Source organism: Zea mays, chromosome 10 (assembly GCF_902167145.1).
Source record: "Zea mays cultivar B73 chromosome 10, Zm-B73-REFERENCE-NAM-5.0, whole genome shotgun sequence".
Taxonomy (NCBI): domain Eukaryota; kingdom Viridiplantae; phylum Streptophyta; class Magnoliopsida; order Poales; family Poaceae; genus Zea; species Zea mays.
This window is the reverse complement of record NC_050105.1, coordinates 114,848,490-114,859,267: the sequence shown is the minus strand read 5'-3', so window position 1 is coordinate 114,859,267 and position 10,778 is coordinate 114,848,490.

Sequence of the window (10,778 nt, the reverse complement as noted above, 5' to 3'; positions counted from 1 at the left end):
GATCAAGGGCAAGTTAGCTCCTCGCTACATTGGGCCCTATGCGATCAAAGCAAGTTGTGGACCTGTAGCCTATCAATTGGAATTGCCACCTCACATGTCAGCAGTTCACAATGTGTTCCATGTATCTCAGCTGCGGAAATGTGTTCGCTTACCCACTGAAGTGTTGCCAGAACCAGATATTGAGATAGAACCAGACTTGTCCTACCAAGAGTACCCCGTCAAGGTATTAGATCAAAAGGAGAGATCAACTCGGGCAAGGTCGGTCAGAATGTATAAGGTTCAGTGGAGTCACCATTCCGCAGAAGAAGCTACATGGGAGACTGAAGATTTTCTACGCTCTCGCTTCCCCGACTTTCTACCCAAAGGAGTCGGTACGTAACCCCAAAACCCCACCCCCACCTGCCCTTTGAATTCAATTATAAGAAAACCTTAGATAACAAGGATAGTCTAAGTTGTGAATTTAACTTAAGAAGGGCTTCCTTCTGAAGTTGCAAAGAGAATGACATTCGAAGAGCAGTTAACAAGAGAAACTCGAGTATAAAGGAAGAATGGCACCAACACACCTTCAAGCACCCCAAGGGACTCTACCTAAAATCTCGGGACGAGATTCCTTTAAGGGGGAGGGTTGTAACACCCCAGGTGTTACCATGGCTAGAGCACACCTTGGCACTAAGGATTGTGATCATATGTGGTAGAGGCTTAAGGCAACACATAAGAACTTTGGAGATCATGTGTTAATCAAAGTTGTCAATGACCTAAGAAGCATTACTCTAATCCTTGCACACTTACTACCTTGGATAAGAGGGGAGAAGAACCCTAGACCTCTCTTAAACCCTATCTCCCAAAACCCTAGATAAGAGGGAAAGGAGAGTGAGCAAATGTGCAAAACATGAGTAATCTTTACCCAAACCTTAAGTAACCTTATAATCAACAATTAGGGGGAGGAAATATTGCAAAAAGACCCCTGGAGAAACCCCAAATCAAATCTCCAAGTGGAGAGAGAGCTAGAGCTCTCTATTCCTCTCTAAGTTAAAAACTACACCTACACTAAAGATCAGTCGTGTTCACCTCGAAGCTGGCACCAAATCCACCTATGTCCTATACCAAAAATGTGGCATACCACCCAAGGCATCCACTGGAAAAAGCTGAGCCCGAGACTTGGACGTTTGACATGCCTTGGCATGGTTTTTGTCGCGAAGTGGGCAGTGTGACACACCCGATTTGACGACCAGAGATCTCCCTACCTAGGCCATATCTGCCATGGCAGCTCACGGATGAGAGACAGCCCTAGGTGCCAGGAAAAGACTCGCGCCGGATTTTTGCCAAGATTCGCACGTTTGCGACTTGGGTGAGCTGTGGAACACGGGCAGATTGAAAGCTCCACGTGTTCGACGCGCTCTATGTGCGCCAGAGCACGCCCGCGCGCGCCCCGCGTCGCGCCAACGGCCAGCCGGCGTTCTGTCCCGCGCCCGCGCCTATAAAGCCCACCCAGGCGTCGGCTACACTCTTCCGCGCACGCTTAAACTTCACCGGAGCTCAGTTCACCGCCGTTTGCCCGTGCGCGGCGTGTCCGCGGCCACCCGAGCCAATGCCGCCGTAGACCGGCCAGTCCAGCTTTCCCCAGCCCCATCCAACCCTCGGAGACGAGTGTGCACAGCTCAGTGAGGCTCCCCGAGCGAGGAATCGAAGCCTGCTTCGCCGGAGAGGCCAGTCCACGGTCGCCGGAGCTCTCAACCCCGCCGGAGTGCGTGGACCGGGTAAATCACTGAGCCATTTCTCGATTCACTGCACAGATAGCCTATACGTCACCCCAGGAAGCTCATTGTGCCCTTGGATTGAACCAGATCGCTGTGGTTTGGCCGGTACACTCGCCGCCGACGAGAACACCCGCCTGCGTTCGTGGACCGGGCGATTTCGGCCATCCCCGCCGTCAAGCCGCACCTCGCTGTGACCGCCAGAGCCTCCCCGAGCCAACCCTGCCCTTCGCCGGACCTATCTCGTCGCCGGTAAGCCGCGCCACCCTTTTCTTTCCCGCGGGTACTGTTTACATTGGGGGAAGGACTGCGGGTGAGAGGAAGAAAAGGTCAGGGGGCTTTTTGAACTGTCAGCGACCCAAGAGAATAGTGGCGCAAGGGTAGAACTTCGAGGATTGATTTAGTTTAAACCCAGGGACCTCGGTGTAAACTGTTTTTCCAGGAAACTCTTATTAAATCTGTTTTTAATTTGAACAGAGACTTTAAAAAATTCATAACTTCTGTTTAGTTCATCCAAATTTGGTCAAACCAATTTTGTCAGACTCTAATTAATGTAACCCACTTAAGAAAAATATAAAACCCCCTATGAACTATAGAAAACTTTAAAGTTCTGATTTAATTATAGTTTTAGCCAAAAGCTCAATAATAGAAAGAAAAATAGTTGTGCTATTTGACTAGGGTTAGAAAATTTTGGAGAAGTGTATATCTACCTACTGACCTGTTTAAAAATGTTAAACCTCTCTGTCCACCCCATTAAGTTAGTTTTTACCCCTTATTCTATAATATGCTTAAGGTTAAGAAAAATAGAAAAGGTAATGTAAATAATGAACCAGAGGGCACCCCTATTTTTGTTAAGGTACTTATTCAATGTAGTTCACTGGAAAAATCTATCATACCCTAGTTTAGTATAAAATAAGTGGGATACCTTTTATTTAAATAAAACAAGGAAAACTTAGAAAAACCCTACAAAAATAACCCCAAGGTGAAAACACCCCACCCTTGGGATAGTTAATGTTTTGTTATTAAGAACTTAAGAAAAATATGAAATCTGTTGTTTGACATTTTTCAAATAACCATGTAGTAGAAAGTGCCTTTTAGGCATTAAACTTTAGAAAATCATAACTAAATAACCACCCCTTAGCTTTCTGTGATTTTTGGCACAGAAGCCTATTATTACTGTTAGATGCTAGCAAAAATAACCTTTAGGACAGAACCCACCCTTAATTAGGAGATGTAGTGTAAGTGGCCCATTTTACCCCACTCTTGCTATTTTTGTCTAAAGCATAGCCTTTATATTTTAAGCCTCAAATTCTTAAAACATGCTAGAATAGCAAATGGCAACCCACTGTAATTTTTACAGAATTTTTGAAAAATATTAAACCACTGTCGTAGTTCAAACCTACACTAGAAACTATAAGTAGAAATTAAAGAAAAAAAGAATAATGGTAATTAGTGTCATTCTAGAAACCCTTGTAATTTGTCCACTGAAATGTATAAAGATAATACAAATCCACTATGTTATCCTCAATGAAAACCTAAGCCTAAAAGGTAATAAGCATAACCCACTGGAAGCCCCGCATGACTAAGAAACCCTAAGTTACTTCTTGACTTAGTTTCTTTTAACCTAATGTTATTAAATCCTGCATAATCATGACATACATGTTCATTGCATTTCGATAGACTGTAACCTTGCTGACGGAGAGTACGTCCTCGTGCCGGAGCAAGGAGCTGCTCAGGAGGTAGCCCTAGAGCCAGCACCAGAGCCTGCACCAGAGGACCTGCCTGCCACTGCTTTGGAAGGCAAGCCCCGGTTTATGCATGACCGTTTATATATGCTATTTTACTACACTTATTGTTGTAGGCTTGTACTGTGCACTTAAGTGTAGGAGTTGACTGAAACCCTAGTTGCATGAACTCAGGATTCCTTTTGAGATGGATACTAGTATGCTAGGTCGAGTAGTTGCTTTATTTAATTAGGATCTCGGTAGAAGACGAGTGATTTTTCTAGCACTCGCGCGAGATCAGGAATTGGTTGTACCCACTTTTCATATCATATTGATAGTTGGTTGGTGGACACGGATCCATGGGGATGCGTGGTCTATGAGATGAAATTGGAATAAGGATTAACGTGTGGATACCTGTGTCAAGCGATTGAACGTACTAAACACATGCCGAGAAATATGGTAAATCGGTAAGCCTAGTACCTGATTGAACCTGGCAGCAGATTGCCCTCCTCACGCGACCTGAGACGAGGTCTCCCATTCCGGTTATGGTGGGTACAAGTGCGGTCACTGCACGACGGCAGCCGGGGTCAGTGAGGCATTGTACGCCAAGGCGGTAAGCCCCTCTCTGCTGACGGGGAATCGATGGGGACGGTTGATGTGTGTGGGGACGGAGTGCCCCTATATGTCGTGTGTTTAGGTTTACCTTGCAAGGATAAAAACTCGATTCAAATCGTCTGCTTCTCGCAGCTAATGAGACTGCTTGATCCATTGTACTGCATTGAGTAACAAGTGGAAATGTGATGAATTGATATAAGCTGTTGATTGCTAATAATGCTTGCTACCATGTATGAATAGATAGTCCACTTTTAGCCTTAAGACAGTCACACTTAAATTGACAAAGTTAAAACTTGACTTAGAAACTCAGCTAGTGCTTTTGGCAACCAAACCCCGCAGCCAAACAGCTGCATGTCTAGAGGTAGAGGAGTAGACTCCTCACACCGGGTAAGTCTAGCTGAGTATTAGTATACTCAGCCTTGCTTGTGGCATAATTTTTTACAGGTTCTCTGGAGGAAATGGTTGCTGGAGTGACTTGGCCGTCCATCTTGCCACCGGGTTGGACTGTCGAGTGGGACCCTATCTCGGCTGAGGAGGAGCATGAGGAGTGATGGGACAGGCTTCCCCATCTCTCTGTTTAATTACCGTTAGTTTTATTCCGCTGCACTTCGAACACTGATGGCTACTTTTGCAAAACTCCGATGGTGATGTAATAATTTTAATACTCTTACCTCCATGGTTTTATGCTTTATTGTATTTGCTCTGTGACTCACCTTCGAGTGAGATTGTGGTACTTGATCCTGTCAGTGGCCGTGTCGGACTAGATCCGAGGGATTGACGGGTCATTCCCCTTTAAGTGTGGTCCAGCCTCTAAGGCGAGGCTTAGGCACTTAAGTTGGAATAATTCGGGCAGTTCCGCCACACGGATCCATGGGCTCGGCTGCTTAGTTCCTCAACACAGGGTTACACATAACCATGCAGGTATCTGCCTTGACATAATAAGAGATGGTACCCTAGTTACGGGGTACCAACAGTATCAAAGCTAAAGGTCTCGATTCGAATCCTCATAGAAGCTTTATTTATGCCTTCACACATTTATTTTCAAGTTTGTGCCTGTCTCTCTACCTGTATTTGTGCTTTTGTCTCTGGCTGCACGTGTGGGGGGTGTTGAAGTGTATAAGTGGATTGACTACCTTCTCCCATCAGCCTAAGATTTTGTGTTGAACTAGTTAGTGTGTCGACTCAAACATATCTAACCTATCTTTAATCTGAATTATAATTTAATTAGAAAACACATTTTTAAAACTAGACAAATTATATTTATTACGTAGTATTCGTAACATGTAAATAATTAATTTTAGAAAAGACGTGACATGTGTGAACAACTAATACATATTGTGTTTATACTAAACAAGTATTAATTCAAAATATGTGAGTTAGAATTAATCACATTAACATGTATTTATAAAAGTGTAAATTAAACTATAAATTAGTTTTATTTAGATCGCTATTCTAATTACCATCGAATAAAACAAATTATTAATTAATTAACGAAAACACGTGTCATGACAAAATTATGTTTCTAACATGTAGATGATATTATTACGAAGATGACATGATCGAGACGAGTCAAAACAAATTTACGACGTAAATTATATTGAATAAACAATAAATCATGGATTATTGCGACATGGCACAACTTTATTGGTTGGAAACCAACCACATGAAGGACCATACGTTGGCGGATGTAGACAATCCTAGGATCTATTGTGGGGGCAGTTTCCACACTATGGTTACATGCAGACAGGAGATCAGACATGCAATGGGGTCGAGCCTAGGCGGTTTCCACTTTACATGTTCCAGGACACGGGTGGGGTCCACTAACATTCTTCTTCCTCCATGGTTATAGTTGCACGGCCGTTCCTCTCCTTCCTCACGCATGATAGGGATGATGAGGGGCTGGACTCATGCGTGGAGAATGACAGTGGAGGCCGAGCAAGCTCATCGTCGGGGGCTCAGCCGGGCGAGCAACACCTACAGCGATGCGGCGCGGCAGCAGCAATGGCGGCGTGTGAAGGACCGGTAAGGCAACTAGAGATGGTGAATGTGAGCCACTAAAAATTCTCTGCTCAAGAACAATGTGACTTTGATCCAAATTTCAACACAAATCTCTTAGGGCACACAAAGCAGCGAGGCACTATGCATATCAATCCAGTGTCGATTGACTGCACCAAATTGCTAGAGATGAACCTGCTCAAGCTCAACTGTATGCAGAAAACCAAAGACACAAACACAAAACAGGTCAAGCGGCAGTGCCACACAAGGGGGTGGCAGTGCCACACGATGAAAAATGCACAGAATCGCTTGAAACTTAACAGAAAGTTTGCAAGGAGATGTTTCGTGAAGTATGGTCGTGAACAAATCAAAACTCCATGCACAGACCAAGAATCCCGAGAAGGATGGGGTTTTGTTGGGGTTTTCTCAAATGAACTCAAAAGGAGATCAACTCGGATCACGACCAAGAACTGCTCAAACTAGGAGTATGCAGTGATCCAAAGAGTTTATCTCACCTCGCAACAATCCCTAACAACAACCACAACTCAAGAACTCGATGGTTCTTCCAAAATCTGAAGGAAAAGGGCGTAAATGAGCGCGGAGACAAAATCGAATAAAAAACTACAACACATACAAAACTGAGCACATGATTTGTGAATGGATTTGGCCACCCTTCCTTTGAATGAGGAAGTGAAGAGTACAAAGACACCAATGCGGAGTTCAAATCATCTGTGGATCTCGGGCTAAACTAGGAAAATGGAAACTAGGGTTTTGTAAACAAAACACAAATGAGTTAGCCAAAAGAGATGGATGTCCACAACAACCCACCCATCTATTTATAGAGAGTTATTTCACTAGTCTAAGCTACCCCTAGATACATGAGCCTATCCACTTAGCTGTAGGCAAAATGGACCAACTCTTGGGATTTTGATCTGATAACCATGCGCTCCACACGAAGTTGCTTCACCTTGAGGCACCCTTTGCGACGACGCCACATGTCGTCTCAGATTATCGCCGGAACAACACCACCGAGTTTGAGGCCCAAACTCAACAAAACCAGCAGCTAGATGGTGTTGAGGCTCAACCACCGAAACCATCGTGAGTAGTGCACTGCATGCGTGTCCCCCATGTGGTGGACACGTGTCCCGCCAGTCCTCGACTGCGTCGGTGACACGATCCACTCTACCATGTTCTCACGCCAGAGCGTGTCCTAGGTGTCACCCACCATGACTAGTCACCCGGCTTCTTCGGTCCCTCGATCAAGTCCCAAAGCTTGTCCTTCACCGCTCCCGGTCCATCGGCACGAACCCGCATGACCTTCACCATTGTCGTCGGCCACCGTCCTTGTGCTCCACACCTACACACCACAAGGTGACAGACATGGTTGCACAACACATAACTCACACCCCAGTTAGTCCACGACTCAACTTGAGACCCTACCTATTGACAATCACTTGTCATCAACCTAAACCACAAGGGACAAATCAACCTTGTGTTCGCAATCTCCTCCTTGATGAGTGCATTGTCAACACCACCATCATAAGATCTAAATGAGCAGCAAAAAGAGAAAGAAGAAGAACTCACTCGAATGACCAAAAGCCGGACAAAAGCCAAAATAGGTCATTTAGAGCGAGCAAAGCTTGGTCCCCAAACAAATGGGCAACGACTCAACACGAACAAGTGAGAGAATGTATAGTCCTCAAGAAGAGGCATAAAAGGTGCTCATCACCACTAGTCAGCAGTCAAAACCAAGTTGAAGCACAAAAGGCTAAAATCAAAGGTATTTCCTCTAGAAAGAGGCAAACGGCTCAACACAACTAGCAAAGATTCATATTTTTCCGTTTTCAAAAAGAAAAATCCATAATCCTCAAAAATCTAGAATTTCTCCCCCCAACACTTTAGACCCCCATCAAACCAGAATTTCTCCACCTTACTGACAAATGGACTCATCAAGCCACAAACAAGGGTAGAAACAAAACTCCCCCTTGACAAGAGACCCCCTGAGAAAATGCGAAAATGCAAAAGAGAGAGTAGAAAGTGGAGAGAATGCAGGAGCTTTAGGAGTATACCAGTCAGAGTGTAAGAATGCTCTAAGTGGTGTTGTGCGATGTGTGCATCAATAAATGCACGTGCTAGCAGATGCTCAAACTAATCATATGCACAAGATATGTGACGTGTAAGCATTTTGATTTAGTTTTAAGTGGTCAAAAGAGAAGTTCACCACTAAAGACAACACATGACATATGTAAGTAGGAAATCAACCAAGTGCTTGTCAAAGGTAAACAAGGTGAACTACCCCAAACAACGCTCACTCATCATGCTAAAATTATATTTGAAATTGATATCTAATGAAAATTTTCAAGCTTATCGGAGTTTGCGGCATAACATAAATTTCATTGAGAAGCTTGTGAGTGCAAGAGGTTGTATCCTATGCAGAAAAGCAATCAGAAGCTAAAGACATCGGTTTCGATCATCCACTACGGTGCTCAAGTTTATCCAAAAGTGCAAATGGAAGCAGTCTCAATATAGTTATGTGGTGACAAATGCAAACCCAACCAATCTTTCTGGATTTCACTTATCTTGATTTTGATTTTAACACAAAATTATTGAATCAAGACAATGAATGACTCAAGGCATGAGACATAGCCACCTAGCATACTAGTGACAACAAAAAGGATTTCAACACATCCTACACATTCTAGGCGCCAATCTAAATGGTGAACAATTTTTTAGATTGAGCAAGTAATAATCATTTCACAATTATGAAAATAGTCTTAGCTCAACAAAATTGTATCAATATGAGAAAAATAGCCTACACATGCCATAGCATTGTCAAGTACATAAAGAACATACTACTAAGAGCATAGTCACATTCTAATAGTTATGCAGATGAAGCTCCAAATGTTACATGAGATGCAAATGCATATATGATACAAAAATCAAGAACCAGAAGCTAAAATCTACAGGAAAAGTAGGAAATAGAAAGAAAGACCAAAAGGGAGTCCTTAGTAAAATAGGGAAGCAAATACCTGATTCCCCTTGCAAATGTGAACTGATCGAGGGGTTTGGTAAAAATGTCAACAAGCTGGCTATGGCTATCAGCGTGTCGTAAATTGATGTCCCTTTTATCATAATGATCTCATAGAAAGTGAAAGCGAACATCAATGTGCTTGATCTTCGAATGCAGCACCAGATTCTTGGTAACACTTATGGCATTCGTGCTATCGCAAAGCAAGGGCACATGATGAAAATTCAAGCCAAAATCCCATAATTATCCATCATACAAAGCAAATGCGAGCAACGGCTAGCGGTAATGACATATTTAGCCTCCGTGGTAGACTAGGCAACACTAGACTATTTACGCGAAGACCAGGAAACCAACAAAGTCCCCAAAAACTAACAAGTCCCAGAAGCAGTCTTGCCATCCAAACGACATCTCGCAAAATCAGCGTCTAAATACCTACACAAAGATAGAACGGAAGATGAGGAGTACTACAAACCAAACTCGAGTGAAACAAAGGTACCTCATAATCCGTTTGATAGCCTGCATGTGAGAAGTGCACGGGGAAGCCTAGAAGCAAGCGCACAGACACACAAAGAAGTGTATGTCTAGCCTTATCGCAGCTAGGTGTAGGAGGGAGCCGATCAAGCTCTTGTGCTCCTTCTGGTTCACAGTCTTGCCGTTCTCATTGGAATCAAGCGCCGTTGTGGTCAACATGGGCGTCGAAAGAGGCTTGGCCACGCCCATCCTAAAATTATTCAGGTCATCCTTTGTGTATTTGCCTTGGTGCACAAAAGTCTTGTCTTAGGTCTGTTTGATTTGTAGCCCAAGAAAGAAGTTGAGTTCTCCCATCATGCTCATCTCATAATTCCTGCTCATAGTACCTGAAAACTTGGAACAAGAGCATGAGAAGGACCACCAAAAATGATATCATCTGCTTATATCTGAACTAAAAGGGTATCATTATCATGTTTGAGGAGAAAAAGAGTTTTATGAATAGAACCCATTTTAAAACCCATTGCAAGCAAGAAAGTTTTCAAACGCTCATATCAGGCTCTAGGGGCTTGTTTCAAACCATACAAAGCTTTTAAGAGTTTAGAAACATGGTTTGGAAACTTGGAACTCTCAAAACTAGGAGACTACTTAACATAAACCTCTTCCTCTATATACCCATTTAGAAAAGCACTTTTGACATACATTTTAAAAAGTTTACAACCCTTTGAAGCAACAAAAGCAAGAACGATTATATTGGTTTCTAAACGGGCAACATGGTCAAAGGTGTCCTCTTAATCAATACCCTCTTTCTAGCAAAAACCTTGGGCAACCAACCTTACCTTGTTTCTAACTACCAACCCATCCTCACTATATTTGTATTTTAAAACCCATTTTGTACCAATGGGATGGCAGTTTGAAGCAGGGAAAAAATTCTCAGCGAAAAAAACGAGAAAACCGAAAATCGTGTTTTTCGGTGGGCCTCGGTTTTTTTCATTACCGCCCAAATTTTTCAGCACTTTTGAATTTTGCTGGCCCAATTCTAAAGTTATTTGTTTGGGCTATAAAAAGGAGGCCCAAAACATCACCCACATATAAAATTGAAACCCTAACTCTTTGCTCAGCTCACATTTTCCTCACACGTCACGCGCCCGCCGCCCCAGCTCCGCCTAGCCGCACGAGCAGGCAAGGAGGCCG